The sequence below is a fragment of the Nannospalax galili genome, unplaced genomic scaffold (assembly GCF_000622305.1).
Source record: "Nannospalax galili isolate Female #2095 unplaced genomic scaffold, S.galili_v1.0 scaffold1623, whole genome shotgun sequence".
Classification (NCBI taxonomy): domain Eukaryota; kingdom Metazoa; phylum Chordata; class Mammalia; order Rodentia; family Spalacidae; genus Nannospalax; species Nannospalax galili.
Window position 1 is genome coordinate 1,032,517 of NW_008349082.1, and position 10,601 is coordinate 1,043,117.

The following is a 10,601-nucleotide window of genomic DNA, read 5'->3' on the forward strand; positions in this document are numbered from 1 at the left end:
TTGAACCAGTGACTCCTAAAATGGCAAGTTTGAGTCTAAGAAATTATTTAGTGAAATGGGGAGGACAGTTTTTGGAATTGGGCAAGAAGAACAGGTGGGTCTTTCCTGAAATACAGGAGTATGGGAATGTAAAAGTTTTCAAAATGAGAGACTTTGTATTGCCACACATGTTCCAAAAGTAATTTCATGGAAGAATACTTTTGTGGAAGAATCCATAGAGTATAGACCTCAGACCAAGCTAAAGTCCAGCAGTGTCACATGATGAAAGGTAGATGTGGAAACTTGTTAGAACTGTGCAGCTCTCCTATTGAGTGCTTCTGTGGGGACAGAGCTGGGCAGAGGGAAATCTGAGGTGTCTGTCATATTAAAGGAAAAATAATAGCAAATGTAGGGAAACGATATGTCATGTTGTCAGATTTCAGAATGGATGTCCACAAGTGCCATGGAATGTCAGGGAAAATGGACAGGAGCCAGTGAAGGCTTGTGAAATGCTTTCTTCCTTTTCATTTGACTCCTGAAATCAGAAATCGAGTGCTATCAAATTCTCCCAAGTGGGGCAAAATCCAGTGGAACTGACATCCGCTCCAGCACTTCACTGCATGAGATAACCCACCTTGTTACAATAGCAACACCCTGAGAACACAGGTGCATGTGAGATGGGTAAGCCTATTCAATCCCTGGGACCCACACAGTTGAAGGACAGACTCAATGTTCACAAGTTGTCCTCTGACCTCCATATGAATGCTGTATCACATACTCACTTCCCTCTATACACATTTTTAAAACTTACTAAAATTATTTCTTATAAAGAAGAAGTTATTTGTGAGTGCAGTAAGCTCTAGGTTTCTTGCTTTTTGAGCTGTCTCCCATGCTGGGGTGAGCTTTTGGTGATGCAGCTGTCTTTGTGTCATTTCTGTTCCTATCAGTAATCCCTCATGTATACTTCTGTAAGTAACCCTAATAAAACTTCTTGGTTCACAAAAAATTAAGTAAAAAAATAGAAGCAAAAACAGAATCAGAAAAATCCTGAGCACATTCCTACTTTGCAGCAGACTTAGAATTAACTTGTGCTGTGATTTCTGGGTGGCTTTGGAACAAGCGGTCAGAGGAATTTAACAGGGTCTCAGTCTCCATGAGGGACAGGAACAGATATAGTCAGAACTTCCAGGACTCTGTATGGGTTACAGCTTCTGAAATGTTCTATGATCTTGTTTCATTCATTCTGTAATTCTCTCATTCATTCATTCATTCATTCATTCCCCATTCATTCCTGTGTAGCCTGGGCTGGTTTGGTACTTGCAGGAATCTTCCTGTCTCTACCCTCCAAGTGCTGGGATGGTAGGCAAGCACCATATGTCCAGCTTCCTTCCCCTCTTCATCACAAAACTTTTAAGATTTGGTTGCTCTTTGGATCCCATCCTGGTTACAGGGTCCAGTATGGAGGAGAAAGCTGAATTATCTGCTTTGTCTTCTAAGAGGAGTTTTACCCATCATACCAGGAATCACGTGATATCAAGTTCAGTGAGTGAGCTTGTCAGTTGACTACCTGAGTGACATGGCCAGGACATTCTCTTGATTCACATGATTTTGTTTCTGATTAAAAGCCAACGATCTGTTTTCCCTTAATCCCCATACCAGACTTTCTCCCTCCAATGTTCCTTTGTCTGTGACTAAATTATCTGAACCAAAGCTCCACAGAAGCCAATTCAGGAATCCAGTTGTGGAGATGGGGACTGTGCATCAGATGTCTCATGCTTCTGATCTGCCACTCATGTCCTATGTGTCCCTGATTCAGCAACTGTATTTTCTTGTTCCTTAGCTTCCTTCTAACAGGTTACGTGATAAATGGAGTGTAATTTATTGTCTTGTCTATAATTAGCCTGACCTGTTTACAGTCACCTGATCTTGGTTACAAGGACTTCCTACACTGTTAGGATCCCAGAGCCTTAGCTACTCTATGACCAGTCCTTCAGGGTGTTTCTCCCAGGCTCGTTCACTGAAACATGTTGGGGGTATGAAACAGAGTTTCCCCTTCACACTAGCCTGCTTTCTGCACAGTGAATTTGGGTGAAGGAGTCTCACCAAAGTTTGTTTCCACTATGTGTGTCCTACAGTAAGAGCTCAAAGGCCAATAAGCAGACTTGATGCAGATGGAGGTAGGGAATGTCCAGTCCTGACTGCCTTGTGTGTGAAATGCAGTGAATCTCCCACCACTCCTAAAGATCATAGAGAATTACTCACGGTATATGATGATGTCTATATATGCCACATAGTGTTCACCGTCTTCGACATAGATGTCTATATTGTACATTCCTGTATGATTCATGGTGACATTCTGAATCAGCATGGATCCGTTGGTGAATGCTGTTTCTCTTCCAGTGTGCAGTTTTCCCTTTTTAAAAGAGTCAGTCTTTTTCAAATACTTAATAATTAGTACGGAATCTGATGAAGTTTTTCCTTTGTGCCAGAAATACATTGTAACTCTAGGTGGTAGATTTCCGGGTTGTAGAAGTATGGTTCCTCCTTCTATAACAAAGGGTGGCACTGCCTCAATAGTTATTTCCACAGTGGTGCACTGGTGCCAGAGGGTTAAAAGTGAGACTAGGGGAGAGGAGACAGAAATCCATCAGTATGAAACTTTCATGTTAGATGGAAAGAACAGGGTCTTGGTCATGAGCTGGTGTTTTTTTCCTCCAACCATGTACGTGTATGTGTGTGTGTGTGTGTGTGTGTGTGTGTGTGTGTGTGTGTGTGTTTGAAGCTTGGTGTGTGTGTGTGTGTGTGTGTGTGTGTGTGTGTGTGTGTGTTTGAAGCATTCTGGGTCTTCTTCCTCAAGAGACTGTGGGTTGCACTTTCTGAACTTTTCCTGCTTTCTTTCTTCCATACCTCTTGTCAAACCTTGACCTCATCATCTAGATGTCTGTAGGTCTGTCTTCCTGCCCAGTACAGTGAGGTCTCTGTGAGGACAAATGTGATCTTTGTTGTACCCTAGTGTCTGTAATGGGCTTATATCCTTAAGCAGGAATGAATGTGTTTTCCAATGACCCTTTATATCAAGAGTTTAATTGTTCCAGCTTTGTTTTGAGTACAGCCACCCTGATTTAGGAGTGAAATTCAGTCTGCACAGTATAGTCATCAACAAGAATGAACTTGGAATTGAGAACAGTGGAGAGTTTCCCTCCCCATTTACCAATTCCAAGTCCTGAGTCCTTCCTGTTGCTGAGCCTCTGTTCCTTTTGTGTCTTCTTTCCTTGAGGGCTAAGAGAAGCCCCCTTGGTTCTGATCTTAGCAGACCACCAGAGAGTGCCCGACTTCTGGCCTCTCTCAGGCAGAGGGCCTGAGAATGCAGGGGACTGCCTGAGAGCCCCCATCCTGCCTCCATGTGATGATGAGCTTCCTCTAATTGTGCCATACCCATTCCCTTACCTGGGATTTCGTGAGACCCCTCCCAAGGCCCCAGGACAGATCTGGCTTTGGTAGGCTAAGGCTGAGATCCTAGCAGACAGCCATAGAGAGGGTGGGTTCAGACCTCCATCGATGTAGGGGCTCTGATCTCAGCAGATGGTCCGAGAGTGCCGAGTTCTGGCCTCCCTGTGGCCTCCCTCAGGCAGAAGGCCTAAGAATGCAGGGGACTGCCTGATAGCCCCCAGATCCTGCCTCCACATGATGAAGGAAGCCTGACTGTACCTGACTGGAACTTGAATTGGGCTTCTTGTGGGTACTCCTGAATAGCTGATCTGAAGCCATCAGTTCCTGAACCCTGAGAGAATCTGAACCCTGTACCTACCAGCATTACATAACCAATAAAGAAAGGATCTAGGCACCCCAATAATACAAACAGAAGCAGATCTCATAACAGAATCATAAACAACAAAAGAAATTCACATGCCAAAATCACAATGAAAGAATAATAAAATGGAAAGCCAAAACACTATGTCCCCACCAAACTTCACCAATCCTGTAGAACAGTTCTACAAGGAGAACCCCCTAGAGATAACCTAGGACACTGAATTTCAAAGAACAGTCATAAACATGATCAAGGAATTCAACGAATTTAAAGAACACACGAACAAACAAATCAAATAGCTAAAAGAAGATAGGGATAAACTTCTGAATGAATTCACAAAACAGATAGAAACGTTGAAGAAAACTCAGGCAGAAATGGAGAAGGAAGTGCAAAACTCAATAAGCCAACTTGAAACAACAGGAGAAAGCCTCACCACTAGAATGAATGAAATGGAAAACAGAATGTCAACATTGGAGGATGAAGTTGAAGAATTGGACCAGTCAAGAAAAGATTATGGAAAATTGAAAAATACACAGGAATGGAATATGCAAGAGATGTGGGACACTATGAAAAGACCAAATCTACAGATGATAGGAATAGAGGAAGGAGAAGAATGTCAGGTTAATGGCGTTGACCAGGTCTTAAACAGGATCTTAGAAGAGAACTTACTGAAATTAAGGAAAGACATCACTATACAAATACAGGAAGCACATAGAACACCAAATAGACAGGATCAGAAAAGAAACTCCCCACAACATATCATAGTAAAAGCAGTAAACGTACAGAACAAAGAGAGAATACTGAAAGCAGCAAAAGAAAAACAAGTCACATACAAAGGAAAACCCATCAGAATTACAGCTGACTTAACAATGCAAACTATGAAAGTCAGAAGAGCCTGACCAAAGTATTTCCAGTTCTATATGACTATAGTTGCCAGCCCAGAATACTTTACACAACAAAAATGTCAATTATAGTTGAGGGGGAAAGAAAAATCTTCCATGACATGAGTAGCCTGAAAGAATGCGTGTCCACAAAACCAGCCCTTCATAGAATACTTGAAGCAATACAGAGAGCAGAGAGAGAATCAACTACACCCCAGGGGCAACAAAATAAAATAAATGAAGGTATAACCGAGGAAACACAAAATTAGAGAACAAAAACAGCAATCAAAATGATGGCAACCAATACATATCTTTCAATAATAACTTTAAATATCAATGACTGAACTCCCTAGTCAAAAGACACAGGCTAAGTGAATGGATTAAGAAACAAAATCCATCTCTTTGCTGTCTGCAAGAAACCCATCTCACCTTCAAGGACAGGCACTAAATTAAGGTAAAAGAATATTCCAAGCAAATGGCACTAAGAAACAAGCAAGGGTTGCACTTCTACTGTCTGACATAATAGACGTCAAAGTAAAACTAATCAGAAGAGATAAGGAGGGTCACTTCATTCTGATCAAAGGAACAGTTAACGAAGAAGATATTACAATCATGAACATATATGCACCAAATTCTGGTGCACCCAAATTCATAAAAACAACACTACAGGACTTTAAGACACACATTAACCCCAACTCAGTAATAGTAGGGGACTTCGACACCCCGCTTTCACCATTAGACAGGTCAACTGGACAAAGAATAAACAAACGTCTGAATTAAATGATACCATACATCAAATGCATCTAACAGGCATCTTTCGAATATTCCACCCAAGCACCAAAAAATACACTTTCTACTCAGCACCCCATGGAACTTTTTCAAAAATTGACCACATACTGGGCCACAAACCAAACCTTGGCAAATACAAAAAATGTTGAAATAATTCCATGCATTCTATCAGGCCACAATGCAATAAAGCTCAAAATCAACACTGGGGAACGCCCTAGGCACTACATGAACTCATGGCAATTGAACAACACACTCCTAAACAATGAGTGGGCGAAAGGAGAAATTAAGAAAGAAATAAAAGAGTTCCTGGAATTCAATGAAAAGGACAATACAACACAACACAGCCTCTGGGACACATTAAGAGCAGACCTAAGAGGGATGTTTAATAGCTCTAAGTGCTTGCATTAAAAAATTAGAAAAAGCCCAAATAAATGACCTAACACTGCAACTCAAGACACTGGCAAGAACAAATGAAACCCAAACATAACAGAAAAGAAGAAATAACAAATATCAGAGCAGAAATTAATGAAATAGAAACAAAGAAAACAATACAAAGAATCAATGAATCTAAGAGCTGGTTCTTTGAAAAGCTAAACAAGATAAACAGACCCTAGTTCAGTTAACCAAAAGAAAGAATTAGCAAATCCAAATCAACAAAATCAGAGATGAAAGGGGAAACATCACAACAGACACCAAAAAGATCTAGACCATTATAAGGGAATACCTTAAAAACCTATACGCTACTAAATCTGAAAATCTAAAAGAAATGGTTGGATATCTGAAATCATGGGAACCACCAAAGTTAAACTAAGAAGAGATCAACATTTAAACAGACCCATAACATAAAAGGAAATTGAGAGAGTAACACAAAGCCTCCCAACTAAAAGAAGCCCAGGCCCAGATGGATTTACAGCAGAATTCTACCAGACATTTAAAGAAGACCTCCAGCCAGTACTACTTAAATTATTCAAAATGATAGAAACAGAGGGAGAACTCCCAAATTCCTTCTATGAAGCCAGCATCACTCTAATACCCAACCCAGGTAAAGATACAACCAAAAAAAGAGAACTATAGACCCAGATCCTTAATGAACATAGATGCAAAATTTCTCAATAAAATACTTGCAAACTGCATACAGACACACATTAAAAAGATCACTCACCATGATCAAGTAGGCTTTATCCCAGAGATGCAGGCCTGCTTCAATGTATGCAAGCCGATAAATGTCATTAATCATATAAATGGACTCAAAGACAAAAACCACATTGTCATCTCAATAGATGCAGAAATGGCTTTTGACAAAATTCAGCATTCATTTATGTTCAAAGTCCTAGAGGGAATTGGACTGGAGGGAACATATCTCAACATAATTAAAACTATATACAAAAACCCCACAGCCAGCATCATTCTAAATGGAGAAAAACTGGAAGAATTCCCATTAAAATTAGGAACCAGACAAGGATGTCTACTATGTCCACTCCTTTTCAACTTAGTGCTTGAACCTCTTGCTAGAGCAATAAGACAGGATAAGGAAATTAAAGGAGTATTAATTGGAAAAGAAGAGGTCAAACTATCACTTTTTGCAGATGGTATGATACTATACCTAAAAGATCCCAAAAGTTCCACCAGAAAAGCCCTGGACCTGACCAACACTTTCAGTATAGTAGCAGGTTATAAAATCAATCTACAAAAATTAGTAGCCTTTCTATATACCAATAACAAGCAATTGGAGAAAGACTACAGGGAAATGCCCCCATTCACTTAACTATTGCTGCAAAAAAAAAATCTTGGAATCTGACCAAAGACATCAAAGATCTCTACAATGAAAATTTTAAATCATTAAAAAAGAGATTGAGGAAGACACCAGGAGATGGAAGGACCTCCCATGATCATGGATTGGAAGAATTAATATTGTGAAAATGTCCATCCTACCAAAAGCAATATATAGATTCCTTGCAATCCCAATCAAAATCCCCATGACATACTTCACAAAATTAGAAAAAACCATCCTTAAATTCATATGGAAGCACAAAAGACCCAAGATAGTTAAAGTAACCCTGAGCACAAAGAGCGTCGCTGGGGGATTACTATACCAGATCTCAAGGTATACTACAGAGCTCTAGTCATAAAAACAGTATGGTACTGGCACAAAAGTAGACACATAAATTAATGGAAAATCATTGGAGATTCAAATCCAAGTACATGCAATTTCAGGCACCTGATATTTGACAAAGGTGCCAAGAACACAGGATGGAGGAAAGACAGCATCTTCAACAAATGGTGCTTGCAAAACTGGATCTCCACCTGTAGGAGAATGAAACTAGATCCTAATCTTTCGCCTTGTGCAAAAGTCAACTCCAAATGGATCAAACACCTGAATGTGAAACTGGAAACCCTGAAACTATTAGAAGAAAATATTGGCAGTAACTTACAAGATATAGGTGTAGGAAAGGAATTTCTAAACCGAACAGAAGTTGCTCAGGAATTAAGGTCAGCAATCAACAAGTGGGATCTCATTAAACTAAAAAGTTTCTGGAAAGCAAAATAAACATCAAAAAATTGAAGAGAAAACCCACAGAATGGGAAAAAGTCTTCACCAGTGTCACATCTGACAGAGGTTTAACATCCAGAATACATAAAGAACACAAAAAACAAGGTAGTAAGAAATCAAATGACCCAATTAAAAGATGGGCTAAAGATCTATACAGAGTTCTCAAAGTAAGAAATAAAGATGGCTAAGAATCATCTCAAAAAGTGTTCAACATCGTTAATTAAGGAAATGCAAATTGAAAGCACCCTAAGGTATCACCTTACCCCAATTACACTGGCTAGGATCAGGAGAACAAATGATACCAAATGCTGGCGAGGATGTGGAGAAAGGAGAATGCTCATTCACTGCTGGTGGGATTGCAAACTCATGCAACTTCTATGGAAAACAGTGTGGAGAACTCTTAAAAAACTAAAAATAAACCTCCCATATGACCCAGTTATACCACTCCTTGGCATATACCCAAAGGACTCATCCTATTGTAGAGACACTTGTACAACCATGTTTGTTGCTGCTCTTTTGACTGTATCTAAGTGATGGAAGCAACCTAAGTGCCCCTCAACTGAAGAGTGGTTAGCAAAAGTGTGGTATATTTACACAATGGAGTTCTATTCAGCAGTAAAGAAAGATGAAATTCAAATTTCAGGTAAATGGATGGATCTAGAAACTGTTATACTAAGTGAAGTAACACAGACTCAGAAAAACAAATGATGTATGTTCTCCCTCATATGTGGATCTTAGCACCAAATCCTTTTAAATTCCAGGTCCTTTTAGTAAGATGATGCTATATAGCAGTCCCTTCTGCACGAAATAACTACCATCATCACGACTGCGGCTGAGTCTGATTGCTAAACATTATTACAATTGGGCTTGTTGACGGTTGTGCTCCTTCATTAAGGGAGGGCAAACAGGGTCATTGGACCCTCAGCAGAGTATCCAGCCACTCTTCCCAGCCAACTGTATGTAATTTGGCCCTGATCACACATGGCCTCCTCGATTTGAGGAGGGCTAAAGCATACAATGTGGGGAAGGATAGGAAGAGAAGGCATGACCCATGCTGGCTTAAGCCTTTTCTACCCCTCAGTTATCTGGTAAGTAAGCCCAATAAATTCATTGATTCCCCAGTAAAGCTTTAATCAAGCATTGGCTTGACACTAGAACCTTAATAGGAACTAAGCATTGCTTAGCATCCCTAGGAAAAGAAGTCTCACAACAGATGAAAAATTTATTTGTTAATGCTATTATGTCTCAAAACCATTAAAAAATGAGAATGGAAAAGATGTTAAAAGAATATGGGAAATGGAGATATTTTCCAAAATTAACAGAAAAAATGAGAAAGCCTAAGGAAGTGATGAAGGTCTGTTTAGGTTTGTTATGATATATAAAGGATGAGACAAAAATAGTATACACATAATCTTAAAATTTCTATGGTCATAGTTAACTCAACTAGTTTAAGGAACAAAATATATATCGAGTCAAGGTTTATCTGAGAATATTTGTTTTTTTTACCCAAGCCTTATCTACATAGCACATGTTAATTCAAAGTACCAGACTGGTGGAACTAACCTTATTGGATGTTTTGCAGCCATAGTTTGAGGTCTATACTAATGTGATCAGAGGGACTTAAAGGACAGTTTTTGCCCCTTGCCCTCCAAGGTCGACCATGTTCTATGGGAAATGTCCTGTAACTGTGGTGAGTCTCCTATCCTCTTGTTCAGGGAGGCCATGGAGACCCCATGAGATGGATTTGAACCAGTGTCCAGTCTACAAAGAGGGGAGTCAATTCAGAGGAAACATCTCATTCATGCTTCCAAGTGAAGCCAGACATAGTCGAGCAGAACCTTTGACTTATTTTCACAAAGATGGAACTGGTGAAAGAAAGGAGCTAAGAGCTCCTCCTAAGCCAGTGATCCCCGAGGAACAGATCCTCAAATGACTTTAAGTGTAAAAATAAATTGATTTATTTGGGCCAACTGTATGGTCTTAAACACCCAAAAGAAAAGTATAACAAAACGGTAAAGTCATCAGCATATTTCTTTAAGAGTTCAAGGGATTATACATTCCAGACATTAGGCTAAGTCTATATAAAAAGTTATTTAGACAATTATTTCTCATTGGTGATTTTTTTCCTAACCAGAAAGTGCTGCTCAGATGTAAGACTTCAAATCTTGGTCTCCAATACTGTAGTGCCCACCTGTAGCTAAGGGAAACAATCAGCTATTGTTCTAGAATGTTTTCTATCCCTATCTAGAAACCTTTGAGAGGGAACTGACACTGATTCTGATTACTCCAACAGCTATCAAAATACCTGAAAGCAAATCCTTGAATCCATCACTCTAGAGTCCAGCCTTGGAAGACAAAAGAAAAATGAGGAGGAACCCAATAGAGGGATGCTTTTGGAAGCCCTTGTCAAGAAATTCCAATGGATTCATATGAACATTTGAAAATTGCCTTGTTCTGACTTTTTTCTAGTTCTCTGCCTCAAATTTGTAATGCTAATTACTCTTGCCATTACTTCTCCTTCACATCTTCTAGTCACGATTCTAAGACTTTCTTTTCCCCCTAGAGATAAGAGTTATGCAATTTGGGAGTCTTT